At 39.5% G+C, this 23,068-nt stretch overlaps 1 protein-coding gene across 1 annotated transcript in view; it reads right to left on the reverse strand.

Moving 5' to 3' along the window:
- The window catches only part of ATP10D (ATPase phospholipid transporting 10D (putative)), a 103,953-nt gene extending 82,989 nt beyond the window's left edge, over positions 1 to 20,964 (reverse strand). Inside the window, exon 1 of the mRNA XM_077757820.1 lies at positions 20,753 to 20,964. The gene's annotated coding sequence lies outside the window, so the exon portion shown is untranslated. The remainder of the gene's footprint in view (positions 1 to 20,752) is intronic.
- Between the last annotated feature and the right edge of the window lie 2,104 nt (positions 20,965 to 23,068).

The following is a 23,068-nucleotide window of genomic DNA, read 5'->3' on the forward strand; positions in this document are numbered from 1 at the left end:
ATTAACTAAAATTGTGAAGGTCCAGTTTACACAAAAATCCTCAGAGGTTGGTGATTGAGGTCTGCAGAATCAGTTCTTTGTACAGATTTAACACAGTTACAGTCTGTTTCAAACAACATTTCCAAAAGCTCAGCGAGGGAGAACAGTAAGTCTTGGCCTTGACAGACTTCTAATCTTCTCAACCAAGATGAGAAAACCCTAATGAAATATCAAAGTTGTTTCATGCTCAAGACCTTGGAAGAAAGTCAAGTTATCTAGGAGGGTCAATAAAAAATACAGAGTAATTTTATAGCTATCAGTTTCTGTGAATAAGATAGGAACTGTTCACAGTAGAAACTTATAAGCTATAAAAGTCTCCTTGACCTCGATGTGTCAAGTAACCCTCTCTGAAGCACACTGAGCCCTGATTAAACTTGGGCTTGGTCCAATCTGGGTCATCTCTGACTAACTTATCCAACTCTCTCTGTAAGAGCCCTGCTGCCCTCCAGGAGATCAATTCTCTCTCTGACAGGTAATAACAATGGCAGTAAGACCGTTTGATATCTTTGCTGATTTCTTTGTTGCATCAGGGGTCAAAGTGACATGTTGGCAGGGCTCCTTTATTAAGTACTATCCTGTGATCTACAAAAGGAGGAAATATTTTCACCATCCCACATAATGGTTGGAAAAATATGAACAGTTATAGATGGATGTAATACAAGTTTGGTGATGACAAGGGTCAATTTATTTAGTGAGGAAACTGGATCTTGAATAATGAAGTCCCATAATCCTCTGTGTTCTCCAGGAGGTGAGAGGAATCAGATTTACCAAATAAAGTCATTTTGGAGTTTGGGATCATTTGGAGAAAATTAATAATTTCTATTAACTGAACTTCTTGAACCAAGTCCCCAGTAGAAGTACGTATTCCTTTAGATGTGTGCAAGGGGCGAGGCAAGGGGAATATATCACCAAAAACAATGAACTGAAGTAATTACTTTTGATAATTGGGAGGAAGTGCTATAAAGGAGTATGAAAAACTAACTTATATAGTATCTCTTACTTCTACCACTAACGAAGAAATCTTTGTGATAGCTTTGCCATTTTTAGGACGCTACATGGGCAAAGGTCAACTCTACTCAAGCACATAACCCTTAGGCATCTTTAGAAAAGACTGCTTAAGGGGCGCTTGGGTGGCTCAGTCAGTTGAGCGTCTGATTTCGGCTCAGGTCATGATCTCATGGTTGGTGGGTTCGAGCCCCCACGTCGGGGTCTGTGCTGACAGCCAGCTCAGAGCCTGGAGCCTGTTTCAGATTCTGTGTCTCCTTCTCTCTCTGACCCTTCCCTGTTCATGCTATCTCTCTCTCAGAAATAAATAAAACATTAAGAATTAAAAAAGAAAAAAGAAAGAAAGAAAGAAAAGACTGCTTAAAGTGGTGCCTGGGTGGCTCAGTCAGTTAGGCGTCCGACTTCGACTCAGGTCATGATCTCACGGTTGGTGGGTTCAAGCCCCACGTCGGGCTCTGTGCTGACAGCTCAGTCTGGAGCCTGCTTCAGATTCTGTCTCTCCCTCTCTCTCTGCCCTTCCTCAGCACTCTCTCTCTCTCACTCTCACAAAAACAAACAAACATTAAAAAAAAATTTTTTTTTAAGAAAAACAAGGAGTGCTGGAACTCAGTCCATGACCTGAAAACCAGACAACTATGGCTAATGCTGGGGAAAGAGAAACAAAAGATGCTGTTCTACATCACAGAAGCAGCCTCTAATTCAGACTGAGGGAAGGGACCCTCCACAGCATTGGAGGGTCCACATGTTTGATATCAGTGCAGTGGAATTTTCAAATACAACATGTTCATTTTACGTAAAATATGACTGTGGTACCTAAATGCATAGAAGAGTTACTCATTCTTAATGTTTCCAAACACATTAAATATAAAGACATTCTTCAGTTTTCTTATGTGAGAATATATATATCTCCATTCAGACACTGAAAGCTTTACCACCTCTCATCTTCAATGTACCTCAACTTTCTCTTGAAAGTACCACACATCCAAATGAGTTCCATTTTGCTGATGCTTAGGCTTCCAAACTGGTTTAAGCTAGCAAAAAGGCAGGGCAAAAAATGGAAGTTGTATGGATGCCTCTCTGCTACTGGAACTACAAACAACTCACATTGCTCATGGTTAGTTCCCAGTATGTCTTTACCTATTCTTAAAGCTGAAAAAATAAACACATGTTAGAATGCTAATAACAATCTTTAATACTATGTTTTGACATTGGTAATTCTAGAGAATACTCTTAAAATATTGAGATGACAGAACAGCATGTTTTTGAGACTTGATTATTCAACTCTAATAAAATACTAATCCAATAAACCTAAGATCATTAACAGTATCTGCCATGTAGGAACACATGCCTGAGTTCTGTGCTGGTGATAAATACAAAGTAACTTTAACCCTTACAACAAAGTACATATTATTATCCCCATTTTAGGATGAGAAAACAGAGGCTCAGAGCCATTGAGAAACTTACCCAAGGGACACAGCTTGGTGAATGGTTACCTAAGCCTAATCCAAAGAACACGAGGGTTGGAAGAAAGAAGAGGACGGGTATAAAAAATCTGAACCTATGTCATTTAGGGAAAAAAGAACTAAAGATACACTTCATTTGAAAAACTAAGTTAACAAGTTTAAATACTTGTATTTAATTTAAAAACATTCATTTGACCCATTCAAGAGAAAGCTCTCTACGTTATGTTTGAAACATGACTCAGTATCCACAAATAAAATTTGTTTTTTTATTTTATTTTATTTTCTGAGAGAGAGAGAGACAGCATGAGCAGGGGAGGGTCAGAGAGAGAGGGAGACACAGAATCCAAAACAGGCTCCAGGCTCTGAGCTGGCTGTCAGCACAGAGCCTGAAGCACGGCTTGAACTCACAAACCGCGAGATCGTGGCCTGAGCCGAAGTCGGACGCTTAACCGACTGAGTCAGCCAGGCGCCCCAAAATTTGCTTTTAAAGGATTCATTTTTAACCTGACTTCAGTATCATCTGCCCTCACAGGGACCTGTAAGCAACTAAACCACTATCTTTCACTGTTCCTCCTTCATGCATGGCCTCACTTCCCCGCTCATTCAATTTGAATTTCATGGTCAATTCTGCTACCACTTCCTTGTATATTTTCTCTGCCCCTTAGCTCTTCTCTCCTCTCTTGGCAAACCTTTATCCTAGTTCCATTCAAATCATTTCTATCTAAATTCCTGTTATACTCTGTTCTAGTTAGTACCTCCAAGTTGCAAGTGCTAAAGAGAAACATGTAATATCCCTGACTGGTGTCACTTCATATTATTGACCACGGACCACAAACCAGCCACAGCTGCTGATGGTAATCACACAGCATTTGCACACTCTTCACTTTCCTGCTTTCATAGGCAACCGTTTCATACCTTCTCCTCTAACTTTGCATATGTCCTTCCTAACTTTCTTCCCACCGATAACCTTGTTTCTACTGTACTGAGAAAACCAAAGCCATCAAACGAGAACCTCTACAGGTTCCCCCAATGTAACTGCCCTCCAGCTCAGACCTCTTCCCCAAATTCCTATATCTGCCTGACGACCAGGCAGCCCCTCTCTAGATGGTAACATATACAGACCAGTGCTCCTCCACTTCCCCCAAACCTGCTTCCTCCACAGGTTATCAGTTGATGGCAGTGCCATCCGTCCAGATCCTCAGCCCGAAAGCCTCTGATTCATCTCAGGGTCCTGTCCTTTCCTCAAAACCCACATATAGTCAGTGAGCAAATTCCGCCGAGTCCAGAATCTCACCACGTGGCATCACCTCTACCACTATCATCTAGTCCCAGTAAAACCTAAGTTTCATCCTGAATTTTCCACGATTTAAAACTCTCTAGAGGTTCTCATCTTAAGTACAATAGTTGTCAGCGTCATGCGTATCTGCCTCCCAAATTCCTCTCTAATCTATTTTTTTAATGTGTATTTATTTTGAGAGAGAGAGAGCACAGATGAACAGGGGAGAGCCAGGGGAGTGGGGGGAGGGGAGGAGAAGATCCCAAGCAGACTCTGTGCTGCCAGCACAGAGCCCGACGTGGGGCTAAAACTCCCCAGTGTGAGACCTGAGCCAAAATCAAAAGCCAGATGTTTAACTGATGGAGCCACCCAGGTGCCACAGTCCTCTCCAGTCTACTGCTCCTCCTCTCCTTCGTGCCCCCTGCTACAGGCTTGCCTCAACCATCCCTGTTCCTTCCCAGGGACAGGAAAGGAACCTGTTTTATTTTTCACAGAACTTTTGCATCACCTTCTAACATCATAAAATTATTTTTGCATTTTAGCTCTTGCTGTCTTTCCTCTCCATTAGAGGAAGGATTTCTATTTTTTTTTTTTTTGTTCACTCATACAGCCTAGACCTACATAAAGTACCAAGCATAGAATAGACTTCAATACATATCTGTGGAATAAACATATGAATCAGGTAACACCTCTCTTATACTCAGCAAAAAATGGGATATCTGTAACAATCTTGTACACACAAGCTCCGTAGGTATATAAGCTTAGTTATTTCATGATTCCACTGTATCTTTTATTGTGCATGCTAAAATTATTAGAGTTTCATATTAACATTTATAGCATGTAACACTAAAACGACCACTAACAAGACTGCAACAGGAAGACATAAAAAAGGGGGGGAGGATAAAACAAGGGGACCCTATTTTTAAAAACAGCTCAGGTATTTGAATTTCATTGTGAAACTCTCAGGCAGGAAGTTTTCTGAATACCTGTTTTTTTTCACACGGCTTAAGGTTTATCCTTTTAAGTACCAAAACAATTTTATCTGGGATGAAACAGCAACATGTAGAAAAATGAAACTGGATCACTTTCCTACACCATACACAAAAATAAACTCAAAACGGATGAAGGACTTAAATGTGAGACAGGAAACCATCAAAGCCCTAGAGGACAAAACAGGCAGCAACCTCTTTGGCCTCAGCTGCCGCAACTTCTTACTCAACACATCTCTGAAGGCAAGGGAAATAAAGGCAAAAATGAACTACTGGCACCTCATCAAGATAAAAAGCTTCTGCACAGCAAAAGAAACAATCAGCAAAACTGAAAGGCAACTAAAGGAATGGAAGAAGACGTCTGCAAATGACCTATTGGGTAAACGGTTAGTATTCAAAATCTATAAAGAACTTAGCAAAATCAACATCCAAAAAAACAAATAGTCCAGTGAAGAAATGGGCAAAAGACACTTTTCCAAAGAAGACCAGATGGCCAACAGACACATGAAAAGATGCTCAATATTGCTCATCATCACGGATATACAAATCAAAACTACATTGCGATACCACCTCGCACCCATCGGACTGGCTAAAATCAACAACTGTGGAAAGAACAGATATTGGTGAGGATGTGGAGAAACAGGAAGCCACTTGTACTGTTGGTGGGAATGTAAACTGGTACAGCCTCTCTGGAAAATTTCCTCAAAAAATTAAAAATAGAACTACCCTATAACCCAGCAACAGCACTGCTATGGATTTATCCAAGGGACACAGGAGTGCTGATGTACCCCAATGTTCATAGCAACACTATCAACAATAATCAAATTATGGAAAGAGCTCAAATGTCCATCAACTGATGGACTGATAAAGAAGATGTGGTTTATATATACTATGGGATACTACTCGGCAATGAGAAAGAATGAAATCTAGCCATTTGCAACAATGTGGATGGAACTGGACCGTATTATGCTAAGTGAAAATAAGTCAGTCAGAGAAAAACAGGTATCATATGTTTTCACTCCTATGTGGAATTTGAGAAACTTAACTGAAGACCATGGGGGAAGGGAAGGGGTAAAAAATAGTTTCAGAGAGGGAGGCAAACCATAAGAGACCCTTAAATACAAAGGGAAAACTGAGGGTTGATGAGGGGGTGGGGGGAGGGTAAAATGGGTAATGGGCACTGAGGAGGGCACTTGTTAGTACAAGTACTGGTGTTGTACGTAAGTGATGAATCATGGGAATCTATTCCTGAAGCCAGCAGCACACAGTATACACTATATGTTAGCTAACTTGACAGTAAATTATATTTAAAAAAATAACTAAATAAAAAATTAAAAAATAAAAAAAACACAAAGTGAAAAAGACCCAATAGGACAAAATGTGAAGAGTGTTAAAACCAGGGGAGTGTAAATGTGTGTGTGGGGGGGGGGAGGTCCCCATGTGTGACTGTCTTTTAAAGTTAAATAAAAAATTGTTTCTTGATTACTTACTATTTTGGAATTTATGTGCCTTCTTATATACCGTACTTTGAATAATCAAGGTTTGATCCTACACAACTTATTTTATGGTATTTTCTCTCTGCTCTGTAACATTTGATATTCAGAAACTGTATCCCCTTCCAGATCTTATTTTTTCCTTGTTCATGTTAGTGTTTCCCAGGATTTATACTGAACAATTCGGCCTTGTCAAAGAAGAATCATGCTTTCACAATACTGTACTTAAAAAAAAAAAAATAGGGACACTTAGGTGGCTCAATTAAGTGTACAACTTCGGCTCAGGTCATGATCCCACGGTTGGTGGGTTCGAGCCCCGCGTTGGGATCTGTGCTGGCAGCTAGCTCAGAGCCTGGAGCCTGGTTCAGATTCTGTCTCCCTCTCTCTGCCCCTACCCCGCTAACACTCTGTGTCTCTCTCTCTCTCTCTCTCTCTCTTAAAAATAAACATTAAAAAATTAATAAAAATAAATTTTCCTATAGTTTACATTTTAAATAAATTTTCTTCTGAGAATTCAGTTCCACTGTTCTAAGCACCAATTACTGCAAAGTGTTCTATACAGTGATGCCTTCAAGATGTTCGGAAACATATTTGTAGGTTCTCTTCCAGTAAGTTGAAGACCTTCTTGTTTTGAATGCTCATCTCTGACTTCACAGGTTTGTTTCTCCCTTGGATGTCCAAATATCTGCTTTTATCAAAATGTAACTCATACTCCCAACTCTCTTAGAAAAGTCAATATGCTTAAAAATTGAATTAATGACCTCAATGGTCTTCAGGAAGCAAAACACAGAAACTTATCACTTATTTAGTGAAACCTATTTTTACTGTTCAGAGATCTCTTTTCCTTCTATCTGTTTAATAGGTACCAAGGGCTCCCTGTGCCAGTCAGGAACTTTTCCTGGCACAGCAAACTACAATAATGAAAAGTCCTATGTAAATTCCATGATTCCTGCCCTCAAGGAGCAAAGAACCCAAGGAGGGATCAGGCATGAACTTCATGAGATTCCCTCACTCCCTAAAATACTTCAGAGATTAACCTCCAGAAGACAAACCTTGACATGTTTATGACCAGGTTTCTGACTGGCAAATACTAAGAACATTAAAACATTAACCTAATCAATAGATAAACGAGTAAGTTATGATATGAAGCTAGAACCCAGATAAGTGCCCCTTTTTTTTTTTAAATAGATAAGCACAGGGGAAGCAAAGGGAGACAAACCAGGAAACAGACTTTAAGTCTTTTTTAATGTTTTATTTATTTTTGAGAGAGAGATAGAGACAGTATGAGCAGGGGAGGGTCAGAGAGAGAAGGAGACACAGAATCTGAAGACAGGCTCCAGGTCTGAGCTAGCTGTCAGCACAGAGCCCAATGCGGGGCTCGAACCCATGAACCATGAGATCATAACCTGAGTTGAAGTTGGATGCTTAACCAACTGAGCCACTCAGGTGCCCCGATAAGTACCCATTTTGAAAACAAGAGCCAAAATACCTTCCTCAATGGGCAGAGCACAAATTTCATGGCGTGCTATCTTTATTCATCGTACAAAGGAGAGCAAATTCTAGCTCTATGTGACAAGCTGTGTGTGTAAAACATAATAAACACACTGGATTGTGATTCTAAATGCACACTGTAAAAGACTGTAAGTAAGAAAGAGGGGAATGAATTGTAATTATTTAATAGCTGCTTCCCCCATAAGACCATCTTATTTACAGTTTGAACCAGTAACCGGACAATGCCTGCCACATGACAAGTACTCAATGAATATATTTAAATTGTTTTTAAATGTTTATTTATTTTGAGACAGAGAGGGAGCACAAGCAGGAGAGGGGCAGAGAGAGAGGGAGACACAGAATCCAAAGCAGGCTCTAGGCTCTGAGCTATCAGCACAGAGTCCGACACGGGGTTCAAACTCATGGACCCGTGAGACTATGACTTGAGCCAAAGTCAGATGCTTAACCAATTGGGCCACCCAGGCACCCCAGTGAATATTTTTAAATAAATTAACTAATATCCAATCAGGTTCATGGTCGTATACCATATATCCCAAAATGAGTATTTTCCAAACAAGAAAAATCTCAAGAGGATAAAGGCCAAGCAATCAATAAGCGTGCAATAAGTATTGCTGAATGATGGGATTCTACTTGGTCAACTCTACCTTGTCCTCTGTAATCCAAGACAGCCTAAAGCCACTTACCTCTGTTTGAGATAATTCTATTTGTCCTAGACTATTGATGACTTAGGTTGTATTAAATTAGTGGTCCTCGACTAGAAACAATTTTGCCTCCCCAGGGGACATTTGCAGTATCTGGAAGCATTTTTGATTGTCACAACTGAGGGGGTGCTAATGGATAGACGCCATGGGTACCATTATAATCACAGGACAGCCTCTACCACGACAAAGAATTATTGGCCTAAAATGCCAATAACTCTACTGCTGAAAACACAGGTCTAGAGGAAGCCACCACATTTGTTCGAGAGAGAGGAAGCTGGCAGAGTGGAAAAAGGAGCTTTTCAGGCAATCATGGCTTCAAATCTTGGCCCTAATCAGTCAGTCCCAGTAGGACTTTGTATAATCTTCAGTTTCCCCATCAGGAAATTGATAAGTACTCTTTAGGTCGTCAGGTTTGCTGTGAGGCATTAGTGAGAATATACACAAGGAATGTGGCATGGACTAGCTGATCTTACTATTACCGTGGACTTATTAATCATCTGATGCCAACACTTCCCCCAAGTAGGAAAAGTATTTAAAGATGGTAAGACTTAGCAAGTTAAATAAAAAATTCATAATTTAAAGCTAGAAAAGATCTTCAATATCCAACTAAATACTTTATACACAAGATAACTGAGGCTCAGAGACTCTGACTCATTCATTATTATAACATCGAGTTAGCGGCAGTCACATAAAATAATTCAGCCATTGTTTCCACTACCATTTTATTACTCATTCATATAGGTAGGTTTTTATTAATTCCTAAATTGCACATTAATAAATATGTCATAAATTATCTAATATATAGCTTGAATACAAGATTTTATGCCTCCTAAAATTTTGTATGATAGCGTGCTTAACCTATGTTTAAAATTACTAAGATTTATTCACATTTGTATCTACCTTAAATTTTTCACAGCTAATTTGTAGGCTCTGCCCTACTATTCCACTTTCATCCTAACAAGTCCTATTATCACTCACAATGGCCTCCTTTTTACTTTGATATTTTATAAAAGCATTACTAGAAATTATTCACTTCTGATTCAAATCCTTGCTAGAAGAGCATGAACAAACACGCGGACACTGACAAACTGCAAATACATAGGAAAAAAGTATTTCCCACTTCACCAGGAACCTAAAAAAGCAACTAAAAAAAAAGCAATTAAAACAGAGTATTTTTTGCACTGAATGTAGCAAAGAGTTTCTTTATTCGTAATGCTCAATGAAAACACGCTTTCATACAGTGATGGGGTAATCGAGCCTGCTTTTTCACTTCTCTGGAGCCACGAGGTAATATGCCTTAAAAACGCTCATCCTCCTCGGCCCTGAATACAAAGATGATCAACTCAGCACTGGAAAGGGCACTAAAAAGAGAAATTGCTAAAATGTGACATATCTAAATGGATATATAATATTAAACAAATATTCAAATGAATTGTTATAAAAATTTTGAAGTTTATAAAGTTGTAACCCATTATTTATACCTGTATACCCCTATAAACTCAACTGGAATAGATAGATACAGATATATATAGATATGCTCTTTAGGTATATAAATGTGGAATAAAATATTTTTAAAACATAAACACTGGTTATGTTTTCAGTAGTTAAGTGGTACATTAATAGATGGTTAAGTAGTGGTTAAGTAGTACATTAATAGATAACTTTTAGATATCTTTTGTAACTGTCCATATCTTTTACCATGAAAATATACACTTAATCATTAGAAAACATATCTTCATTTCAGTTCTAAAACTAATCCCACCAAACATGTCTCAACTTTAATCACAAACCCAAATGCTTATGGCAGGGAAAAGCACACAAGGAAATTAATGTATTGCTTCTACATTTAAGATTCAGGGAGCGGGTGCCTGGTGGCTGAGTTGGTTGAGTGTCCAACTCTTGGTTTTGGCTCAGGTTATGATCTCACGGTTCATGGGTTCAAGCCCCACATCAGGGTGTGCACTGATGGCATGGAGCCTGCTTGGGATTCTCTGCCTCTCTCTCTGCCCCACCCCTCCCCATGCTTGCTTTCTTTCTCTCTCAAAATAAATAAACTTAAAAAAAAAAAAGAATACAGCCTGTGTTGTATACAGATGCACTATGAAAATACTCTAATGCAGAGAGACTCTAACTTTATATATAATTAATTAATTACAACTTTAATGATCAGAGTAGGAACCTATAACATTCCTCACCTCCACAAAGACTCTCAGGACCTCTGGTAAGAAAACTTGATTCCCTAGGCACAAACTCTCTACTGAGAGTGGTAAGGATTCATATTTGCTCACTTTAATCATCCTCCAAAAATATACCCAAGATCAAAGGATGAGAAAAGTGTCCCTCTCGTTTTCTCTTATGAAACACAAAAATGTTTAATTGAAGCTAGCTCACAAGTAGCACACAGTACTTGAAATGGCACACAGAAGTCGATGGAATTGCCTTCCTCAGAGGCCTTTAAACGAGACTAGGCACCTGTCCACCAAAACCCAGTGATTATGGCCTGCTTATTAAGGATCTTACCCTAAGCGTGTATTCTCAATCACAGATCAGAATCACCTGGAATTTGTGAAAACACGGCTTCTGCCCCGCGCGCACACACACACCAGCTTCAGATTCAAAAGGTTTGCAGTGGGTCCTGAGAATTTGCATTTCTAACAAGTTTGAGTCACGCTAATTCTGGGTGCCAGACTTTGAAAATCATTGACACAGGCAGCTCAAATCTGTTCTGGAAAAAATTATTTATAGTTTATAAATATATTTTCTCCATAGATTTATTATGACTAAATATTTTTATGCAACTAATAATTTCTATCCCAATAGTGTATCTATTACTGTTGTACATGTATGTTCTTTTATACATAAGAAATAGAGTACTTTCTGGATGTGTAACCACAGAAATTAAATAAAAATGCTTAAACAAAATAAAATGCTTAAAAGAATGAGGAATAAGAGGAAAAAAAATAATGGACAGGGAAAGGTGTTGTTTGTAGCTAAAATGGAAAGAATTTAACTGCTGAAAGACAGTATATACCTATAAGACTAAAGGTTAAATTAATAGACTATATTAAATGTTTTCCAAAGGTTTTTTGCAGATTATTAACCTGAGTTATAAATACAAATCAAATCAACAAATCAAAGACTAAAATTTGGAGGCATCTGGGTGGCTCAGTTGGTTGGGCATGACTCTTGATTTTGGCTCAGGTCATGATCTCATGGCTTGTAGGACTGAGCCCCATGTGAGGCCCTGTGCTGGCAGCATGGAATCTGCTTCGGATTCACTGCTCTCCTTCTCTCCCCCTCTCCTGCCTCGTGCTTTTCTCTCAAAATAAATAAACTTTTTAAAAAAAGACTAAACTTTTAAGTGATAGTTTCCTTTAAAAGTATATGGTATCCCTGGATATATGATGAAGAGAGGCATTTCTTTTTTTTTTTTTAACATTTTTATTTATTTTTGAGACAGAGAGAGACAAAGCATGAGCAGGGGAGGAGCAGAGAGAGAGAGAGACACTGAATCCGAAGCAGGCTCCAGGCTCTGAGCTGTCAGCACAGAGCCCTAGGCGGGACTCGAACTCACAAACCACAAGATCATGACCTGAGCTGAAGTCGGACACAACCGACTGAGCCACTCAGGCGCCCTTGAAGACAGGGATTTCTCTAGCTGAAATGTAGAAAGGAGATTTCAGTATAATGGATGAGTTTAATTAATTTCTAAAAACTATTTGAAGATTCACTTCTGGAAGTGTTGGGTGACTTAAAATAGGTTATAAATATTTTGGAGAAGTATTATTTTACAATGGCTAAAAATGACTTCAGCACATGACTTAATGTAATGAAAGCACAGATTACATATGTCAACTATAGGTATACCTTGGAGATATTCTGGTTTGGTTCCACATCGCTACAGTAAAGTCAGTCAGATGAATTTTTTGGTCTCTCAGTGCATATAAAAGTTATGTTTATATTACACTGTAGTCCACTAGGTACAAAATAGCATTATGTCTCAAAAACAATGTAAATATCTTAAATAAACAATGTATATGCCTTAATGCCTGTCTTAATTAATAAATGCTTTATTGCCAAAATAATGCTAACCATTATCTGAGTTTTCAGTGAGTTGTAATCTCTTTGCTGGTCGAGGGTCTTGCCTCAATGTTGATGGCTGCTGACTAATCAGGGCAGTAGTGGCTGAAGGTTAAAGTGACTGTGGCAATTTCTTAAGACAACAATGACATGTGCTGTATCAACTGACTCCTCCTTTCACAGATGTTTCTCTGTAGTATGCAATGCTGTTTGACAACATTTTGCCCAAAGAAGGACTTCTTTCAAAATTGAAGTCAATCCTCTCAAACTCTGCCACTACTCTATCAACTAAGTGTATGTCATATTCTAAATCTTCTGTTGTCATTTCAATAATCTTCACAGCATCTTCACCAGGGGGAGAGTCCATCTCCAGAAACTATTGATCACTGACCATTATAACAAACACAATAATAATGAATATTATAATAATAATGAAAAAGTTTGAAATATGGCAAGAATTATTAAAATGTGACACAGAGATACAAATGCTGTTAGAAAAATGGCACCGACAGACTTGTTCAACACAAGATTGTCATAAACCTTCAATGTGTAAAAAACTCAGTATCTGCGAAGCACGATTAGTTCAAGCAATCAAAATGAGGTATGTCTGAATTTTAATTGTCTCAACAATTAAATGTACATTTAAATTGTCTTTGGGGCACCTGGGTGGCTCAGTTGGCCGGGCATCCTGCTCGTGGTTTTAGTTCAGGTCCTGATCTCACAGTTCATGGGATTCAGCTCCAATAGGGCTAGATCAGTGCTGGCAATACAGAGCCTGCTTGGGACTCTCTCTCTCTCTCCTTCTCTCTCTGTCCCTCCCCTGCTCAGTTCTGTCTCTCGCAAAATAAACTAACAATTTAGAAAAATGAAATAAATAAAATAAATTGTTCTTCATGCCTATATTATAAGGTATAGCATATAAACACCAATAAGGGACATATGAAAACTGTAAACGGTACTGAAAAGAAGTTAATGACATTCAACAGGATTATAAGATAAATTCATAATAAATGGTCAGTTCCAACAATCAACACAATGCTATCCACCCTTTAAAACACATTCATCTTGAACAAGAAGTTATGATATAATTAGTGGTTTTCAAAACAGCAACAAGTGCATCTGCAGCTAGTAGAAAAACACAAGCTCTAACAAGTTCGAGTGACGCTGATGTTCAGATTGACAGTCTGCCACTTACCACAAGCTCTTAGCTCCTCTGAACCTCAGTTTCCACATCTGTAGAGTGGAAATAATATCACCAACCTCACAGAGTTTTGTAAGGAGGTTTATTCAATAATGCACTGTGCCTAACATACTGAATAACTTCATTCTTTCAACTAATGTCTGCTGAGCTTCTAGTATATGCCAGGCAATGCTACAGATGGCAGAAATAAATCAGGGAACAGAAGACAAAAATCTCTTCCTCCTAGGAGCTTACCTTCTAGTATTCCTTTATTTTACCTTGTCTTAGGCACAGTGCTGGGTTCTTTGAGAATGAATAAAAGTGCCCAGAGCAGGTCAACATGCTCAATTCAACAACAACAAAAGATAACACTACTGTAATCATACAGTATATAGATTTAGAAAACAGAAAGTCCCAGGAGAGGACATGACATGAGATTGGAAGACAGAAAGGGGATGGAGGGAGGGTAAGGCTTCTGGAAGGAGAGGGCATGTTAAATGAGCTTTGGGAAATGTCTACAATCTGACAGGAGAGATTTGTAGATTTTAGAAATATTATGAACAAAGGCTAGGAGCCTGAAACCCTGTGTTCATTTAAGTAACAGTGAGGACTTCAATATGGCCAGAGTTTCAAGTACAAATTAAGGAGTGAGGGCAAATGAAGATGGAAATCTAGGTTAGGGCCATGTAAGTCCTTACTAAGATGAAAAGTTTATACTTAGTTTGAAGAAAATGGGAAATCATCGAAGATATTAAGAGGGTGTGATACGATATGGACATTTAAAGGATTTCTTTGCAAGAAGTTGAAACACATTGGAATAGGGGAGAAGTCAGAGAGCCTACACTGACAAAAGGGAGAAAATGTGCTTCTGACCATAGCTGACCAGTAACCTAGCAAGGAGTGGGATCATTAGGGATTTCCCAGGAGCGTCTCTGAGTGTACATTTGTGACCTCAGCAGCACCAGTAGCTGGGAAGGACACCCCAACAACCGGGCAGGAACCATGCTCATAGTCCCCACTATACCTCCTGTCCTCTGCCTGTTACCATCAATGCATCCTTAACACCACATACTCTATCCACACATTCCTATCATCACCCTGTCCATCAGGACCATGACCCAAATCAAGCAGGCAAAAAATGTGACTAATTGGGCACTGGGGACCACAATACACCCTGTTTTGCATTACTTAGCTCAAATGCAATGTTACAATTTGCGAGAGGAAAGACAGGTTAGGACTCTGAGTAAGAATTATTTTTTAAAATTTTATTGCCCTATTGAAAACATTTCACTTTTCTCTCAGTTCTTGGTTTAGGAATCTTAAAAGTATAATCATAGTTCAGAGGCTCCTGAGTGGCTCAGTCAATTGAGTGTCCGACTTTAGCTCAGGTCATGATTTCATGGTTCGTGGGTTCAAGACCCGCACCGGGCTCTGTGCTCACCTCTCAGAGCCTAGAGCCTGCTGCAGATTCTGTGTGAGCCTCCTTCCCCTGCTCATGCTCTGTCTCTCTCTCTCAAAAACAAATAAACATATAAATAAGAATTTTTTAAGTACAGTAATGGTTCAGAATCAGGCATTTTTCTAACCTGGCAAGGCAGAAATGTTAGTTTGTTAGCTGAAGGGCATCACAGGTAAATTAAGAGAATATATGAGAGAGAACACCTGTTTAGGAAAGACTTCAGTGAAGATATTATAAATTAAGATTTTTAACAATAGCCTTCAGTGTATCATTATAGCCTGTAAGGGAAACTACAATTTTTTAAAATAATACTAGTTATGAAAACTGTAACTTGAAGAAAAAGGCGTCACAAAATTTTTGGATAATTTAAAACTAATTTTGACCTTCTTTCTCATAACTATTATAATTTTTTATTACCTTTCCTATATAAAGAGTTGAAATCTTCTAAATTTGTTTTGCTAACAGAAATATAGTTGTACTCCTCTTCCTCATTCAAAAAGGCCTTGAATGGAATACGTAGATTTTAGAAAAAGAAATTATGAAGTGTTTAATTAAGAACTAGCAGCTTGGGCCCCAAGAAGATGGGATCAACAGGAAATGAAAAAGAATAAAGCTTTAATCAATCAGCCCAACACCACTTATTATTTCAGAAAACAGCTGGGGGCAGATGAGTGAAATGTGACTGGAATAAATTCTATTTTGAGATTTCCCTTTAATTTCAAATGTTCTCACCATCAAATATAATCAAGAAACAATGACACCTGACATGGAATTACACACGGAGACTACATAGGCTTTATGAAAGAAGACAAAGAGAATATCGTCCATGTCTTCTTCATTCTAGAACAAATTGCTTTATTAGGATAGTAATTTTTTCCCTGATAACCAAAACACATTTACTATAGAAATTTTTGAAACTACAGATTAATACTATGAGAAGAGCAGAAATCACCCATAATCCCATCACCCAATCATAGTAACATTACCATTTAGTTTCTTCTCCACCAATAAAGTAGTTTCTGTGCATAGACTGGATTTTTTTCAAAAGTAAGATTCGGTAACTTTTCATTCCTCCTATCCTGAACATATTTCTAAATATCATTAAAAGTCTTCTCAACAACTTCACACATTTTGATTTGCTTTCCATGTTTACTGATGTGATGTGTGAAAATGTAGTTACTTAGTAAACATCCCTCTCCTCCTGACCTTAAAAAAGTCCATTTTTTTCCCTCTGTGAATTGCCCATTTATGTCTATTTTTAATTGGGCATAATTTTTCATGTGGGTGTTCATTTATGTCTCACTGCAGTTTATAACATCCTTTGAAAGGATTTACTAGTATATAAAATATAGACCTTAGAGTTTTAATTTTGGTTTTGGTACCTCTTGGCAACATTTTTCAAAACTGTATTTTTGTGATTATTAAAATAATAGCTGCTATAGAAGATTTGGGAATAGGAAGAAAAATATTTTTAAAGAGCCACAACTCTACACATAGAAATCCAATTTTTTTCACATATGTCAGTGAATATATCTATCGATACAAACAGGAAGCTGTATGCAAACAGGAAGTCCAACAGTCTTGTTCAGTGTTTGTTAATTTAGAACAATGCCTAATACATCATAAGAGCTTAATATGTAAGCAAATGATACTTTATATTTCAGAGTACTTTCTAAGTCATGAAATTTTTTCAGAACTATTTTGGAAACTGAATTGTAGCAATATAGGTATATAGACCATTAATTTAAGTATTTTTGTTATTGCATGCTTTACTATTTTTTTATATTACATTCACGTTCACTGTACTGAACATATTTATAAATCTTCATATAAAATTCAGATGATTTCCTTGGTATATATTTCGAGACCCAGTATTACTGAGTCAAAGCCTGCAAGGATTTACAGGTTTTAACACATATTCCCATTTCATTAGCTTAAACCATTAAATGAATATACCCTTCATTTAGAAGCATAAAAGAAGATTTTGTGAAGGCCACGACTCTTAAAGAAAACTAGGGGCGCCTGGGTGGCTCAGTCAGCTGAGTGTCCAACTTCAGCTCAGGTCATGATCTCACAGTTCGTGAGTTCAAGCCCCGCATCGGGCTTTGTGCTGACAGCTAGCTCAGAGCCTGGAGTCTGTTGCAAATTCTGTATCTCCCTCTCTCTGACCCTCCCCTGCTCACACTATCTCTCTCCCTCTCTCTCTCCCTCTCTGTCTCTCTCTCTCAGAAATAAATAAAACATTAAAAAAAGAAAAAGAAAACTAGTACCACTATTCCTTCTGACTCTAATGGTGTCAATAGCTCCATGAAAACTGTTGTTTCTATGGCTAAGATGATTTCTGAAATGAAATAAATCCATAAGGTAATAGGAAGGGAATAATGTCTTTAAGAGAATACACTCACATCAAACCTCTTCTTAAGTGATAAGGAAAGCTGCTCAGCTGCTGTAACTATGGACCAGGAATAGGGATAGCAGCTAGCACATACAGTATTGTTCCAAGAGGTCATCTACGGATTCTCCTTTTCACAAGGACTGACAAACTATTTTTATCTTCACCAATGCATCGAGTCTGAGGAATTCCCAAGCAATCTTGCTTGTAGCATTTTCTTTGATTTTCCTTCATTAAAAAGACTATGTCTAATTAGATCAGACAATAACTGAAACATGTACTGAAGCCTTCAGTATGTGAACCTTCTTGACCTCTTAATTTAAAAACAGCAAAGGAAACAATCAATAAAACCAATAGGCAACTGACGGAATGGGAAAAGATAGTTGCAAATGACATATCAGATAAAGGGCTAGTGTCCAAAATCTATAAGGAACTCACCAAACCCCACACCCGAAAAACAAATAATCCAGTGAAGAAATGGGCAGAAGATATGAACAGACATTTCTCCAAAGAGGACATCCAGATGGCCAACAGACACATGAAATGATGCTCAGCGTCCCTCATTATCAGGGAAATACAAATCAAAACCACACTGAGATACCACCTCATGCCAGCCAGAGTGGCTAAAATGAACAAATCAGGAGACTCTAGATGCTGGCAAGGATGTGGAGAAACGGGCACCCTCCTACACTGTTGGTGGGAATGTAAACTGGTACAGCCCCTCTGGAAAACAGTATGGAGGTTCCTCAAAAATTAATAATAGAGCTCCCCTACGACCCAGTAATAGCACTGTTAGGAATTTACCCGAGGGATACAGGAGTGCTGATACATAGGGGGCACATGTACCCCAATGTTCATAGCAGCACTCTCAACAATAGCCAAAACACGGAAAGAGCCTAAGTGTCCNAGAAAAAGAAAAAAAGAAGATGTAGTTTGTCTATACAATGGAATACTACATGTCAAAGAGAAAGAACGAAATCTGGCCATTTGTAGCAACATGGATGGAACTAGAGGGAGTTATGCTGAGCGAAATAAGTCAGGCAGAGAAGGGCAGATACCGTATGTTTGCACATGTAGGTGGATTAGGAGGAAGCTACTGGAGGACCATGCAGGAGGAGAAGGGGAAAAATAGTTGGGGAGAGGGAGGGAGGCAAACCATGAGAGACTCTTGAATGCTGAGATCAAACTGAGGGCTGATGGGGGTGGAGGAGAGGGGAAGGGGGGGGATGGGCATGGGGGAGGGCACTTGTTGGGATGAGCACTGGGTGTTATATGGAAACCAACCTGACAATGAACAATTTAAGAAAAAAAATGGATTCCAAGGGGGCGACTTGGTGGCTCAGTCAGTTGGGCATTTGACTTCGGCTCAGGTCAGAATCTCATGGTCTGTCTGTGAGTTCGAGCCCAAGGCTGGACTCTGTGACAGCTCAGAGCCTGGAGCCTGCTTCAGATTCTGTCTCCCTCTCTCTGTCCCTCCCCAATTCGTGCCTCTGTTTCTCTCTTTCGCTCTCCCTTAAAAGTAAATAAACATTTAAAAAAATATCTTTAACGCATTCTAAGAATTTTATTTGTCTAACCAATAAGTCATTTTCTTCGTTTTACTGACATCAAAATAAACAATATCCTCTTCAATTTCCATTTAACCATTAAGTAATTGTATTGAAAAAGTATTTGGTTCTTGCCATCGAAAGTCAAGCATTCCTAAAATCCTGTTTTAGACTGTGTAGATTCTCCATTTTTTAAATCCAATTTAACAAATGTTAAATTAGCAGCTAGTGCTGGGGAACCTTGGTGGCTCTGTCCAGTAAGCCTCCAACTTTGGCTCAGGTCATGATTTCATCATCATCATCAGTTCAGGCCCTGCTTTGGACTCTGAGCTGAGAGTGGGGAGCTTGCTTCCAGTTCTCTGTCTCCCTCTCTCTCTGCCCTTCCCCCACTCATGTTTTCTCTCTCAAGCGCACTCGCACGCGCGCTCTCTCTCTAATAAACATCTTAAAAATTAGCAGCTAGTATTATTTCTTAAACTCCCTAAAACTTTCTGAATGTTGCCAAGTTGTTTTTCAATATATGTTGTATGATCACATTTTCATAAAAGCAAACCACCCCTATGTAGGTATGTAATATGTATTTGCAATGAGAATAGAAAAGAGTCCAGAAGGAGCAGACGTTACCTCTAGGGGTAGAGTGGAGTGAGGACTCACACTGGGACACTGAAGGAGTTTACAGTGTTACAACGATCATGTCACAAACCTGCTCTTAACAAGCCAAAGATTTTTTGTATGATGGCACCCTTCACAGATATTTGACCTAGCCCAATATAAAAATTACTATCTCCTCTATAGTTACTTTTCCCGTACAGCAATCAGTTGGCAGATAAGGAGCCCCCCATTCTTGTGGATCAATCTTCCAAGGCTGATGAGTCAGAGGCTTGCTCTCAGACTACAGAAGTGTTTTTCTCTTGCAAAGAACTAGCATGAAAAGAAGCAAGAAGAAACTTAGTGATCTTCTTCTCAACACCTGAGTTAGCATGCCCTTATGATTAAGAATAGTTTAAATATATCACTTAAAGTCACAAAGCCTCGACTCTCCAAACTGGAGGGTTTCACTAACCAACCTGGTGTCTCTCTGCTGTCCATAGTAAAGTATGGCTATGTTTTATAATGTAAGAGGAAGGATGCCTCAAACCATTAAGTCCTGCATAGCTGGTGTGTGCCGGGACCAACATGGGCTTTTGCGGCAGCGCTCCTTTAAACCCATTTCTGAGCACCTTCCTAAGTAATAAACCGGCTTATCTACTGGGTTAAAACTTCAACCCCCATTCTCTTCCTTCCCTTGAGACAAAGCCATTCAGACTGCCTGATTTCACAATAAGATGACAAGTGTGCGCGCGCATAGTTTACCTTTTCACCAAACCCAGCATTCAGAATAGATAAAATAATTCCTCTTTTGAAATCAAAATCAAGTGATTGAAAAAAGTGTTTCTCCGGTTCTTTTTTGGTTTAAGTTCAACAACAGCCCTAAAGTCTAGTTTCGAGACACTTCATGAGACCTGAAAGCAATTATTGGGGAAGCGGGAGAGGAAGAGGGGAAGCGGGGGGCGCAGGGTGGGAAGTGAAACAGAAGTCAAGGAAACTGTCCCGGGAGTTCGCACGCTCGCCCTTACCAATTCCTCCATCCGCACACATCACCGCAGGACGACCGCGACTCTCAAGGTGCAGGACAAAAACCAAACACAAATCCGAAGAGTGGAGGCAGCTTTGCTTCTACGCCAGCCATTTGTTTTGGGGGAAAAAACAAAAAACAACCAAAAAAAAACCCCACTTCTCAGAAGACAGCCCCCAAACTCGGCTGCCCGACCAGGAGCCCAAGCTGCGACCTCCCGCTCCCCGCGTTCTCTTCCTCCTCCCCCTTCTTCGCTCAATTCCCCTCCTCCTCCTCCAGCCCGGCTCCCTCCCCGGCCGGCTCGGGAGTAGCAGAGCTTCCGCGAACAGCCAATCGCCCGTCGCCCCGCCTCCCGTGACGTCAGGGGGCGTGGCGAAGGCTGGCTTCCTGGCCTCAGCAGGAGCTCGGAGCTGCTGGCCTCCGCGTGGCCGGTGCCCCAATGGTCTAGAGCGTTTACAGTCCCACCCCAGCCGTTTATCTAGACTTGAAGCGCTTGGCAATTATTCTTGGAGGGGTAAAGGGATCCAATCTAAACATTTAATGCTATTGTTTTATAACTGGGAAAGAAATTGAGAAAAAGACCACAATTCTGATTTGGTCTCACTCAGGGTAATGTGCTTTGTCTCTGTACCTGCCATGGTCCGTGGCTTAAAATTCAGAGCTTTGAACAAAACAGTTTTCTCCTAAATAAATTCCAGCTAACCCATTTGGCCTCTCAAATCTTCTGACCAACTAACTGCTTGGAGAAAGGAAAAGCGATTTGGGGTAAGAGCCCATAATGGCAATATTCAGGCCAAAAGCTAATCATCACTGGCTGCTAATTGTATCCCACTGAAACGAAAATAAAAGGAACCAAAACCTCTACAGCTCATTTGTACTTCTCGCTTACACTTTATCAGCTGTTTCTCAAATGCGTAGCAAAAGAGAAAACTAATCGTTCATATGGTTCACTAACAGTGAAGAGCTCTCCGGGGCACACCCATGGAGCCGCTTGGGAGGCTGCCTGACTCTCCCATACCGCGCTGGAGAGGCCAAACAAGTTCCTACATCCACGGACAAGGTGCCTCTCCCGGAGGGGAGAAACAAGTTCTGGGTGTGGCTTCCTGTGATGGCTGAATGTGGAAACCTCCTGCTGGCAAGCGCAAACCTCTAGAGTTCAGTCAGGTCTGGGAATGCATCCAGCTGATTCGAGGAGAAGACTGGCATTTACGTGGCCTCTGAAAATTCCTAGCCTTGGTAGCACTTTTTGCAGTCATGTAAGTGTCCCTAACATGATTTAAGGTTAAATTTAACGTTGTGGTTTCTATCTGATAGCCAACCTTGGGGGCTTGAAATTTAAGGTCGGCCACCCAGAGTTTCCCCAATCAGCGTTGAGCTGTAATCTCAGGGAAGGACCTTCCAGGGAGGATGCATACATACCAGGACAGTTCAGGCAGGCGGCTGGTATTTGCTGCCTGTTTGGATTGCTTAAATCAGTGGTTCTAACCAGCTACACCTCGTGGCAACTGGGGAGCTTGATGCCAAGGTGCCACCCAGACCAATTAAACTGGAATCTTTGAGGGGTGGGGCTCTGGCAATTTCTTTCAAGTTCCCTGAGGGACTCTAATCTGCAACAAGGGTGAGAATCGCTGGCTAAGATTTAACTGATTAGAGAAAAATCTACATAATATTTAAGTTAAAAATGTGATAAAAGTAAAAGTAAACAATAAATTATATTTAAAAATCAGATTTGGAGATTTAAAAATGTAAAGCAAAAGGTTAGGTAAATTTTTGCAGAATAATGTGAAACATTTGGTAAAATAAATTGTCCTTATATATATTTTTATATATTTGTATATTTAAAAAAAATTTTTAATGTTTGTTTTATTTTTGAGAGAGAGAGAGAGAGAGAGCATGAGCAAGGGAGGGACAGAGAGAGAGGGAGACACAGAATCCAAAGCAGGCTTAAGACTCTGAGCTGCCAGCACAGAGCCCAATGTGGGGCCTGAACCCATGAACCAAGAGATCATGACCTGAGCCCAAGTCAGACATTTAACTGACTGAGCCACCAGTCGCCCCATATATTTGTATATTTTTATATAAATACAAAAAAATATATGGTGAGATATACATCAAAATCGTTTACTCAGAAGGGAAGGATGGAAGAGTGAGAGGTATTATTAGCTTTCCATTCATGTCTGTATCATTTGACAAGGAAAGGAGCATGTACCCTGTTTATGACTTAAATAGATCCAGTCAGGTTTTAAAAAAATTAATATTTATGAATGTCATGGCAAATAGCCACTATTAAAGTGGGCTTCAGTTTGTTTTTGCAAAT

Source organism: Crocuta crocuta, unplaced genomic scaffold, assembly GCF_008692635.1.
Source record: "Crocuta crocuta isolate KB4526 unplaced genomic scaffold, BGI_CrCroc_1.0 scaffold282, whole genome shotgun sequence".
Classification (NCBI taxonomy): Eukaryota; Metazoa; Chordata; class Mammalia; order Carnivora; family Hyaenidae; genus Crocuta; species Crocuta crocuta.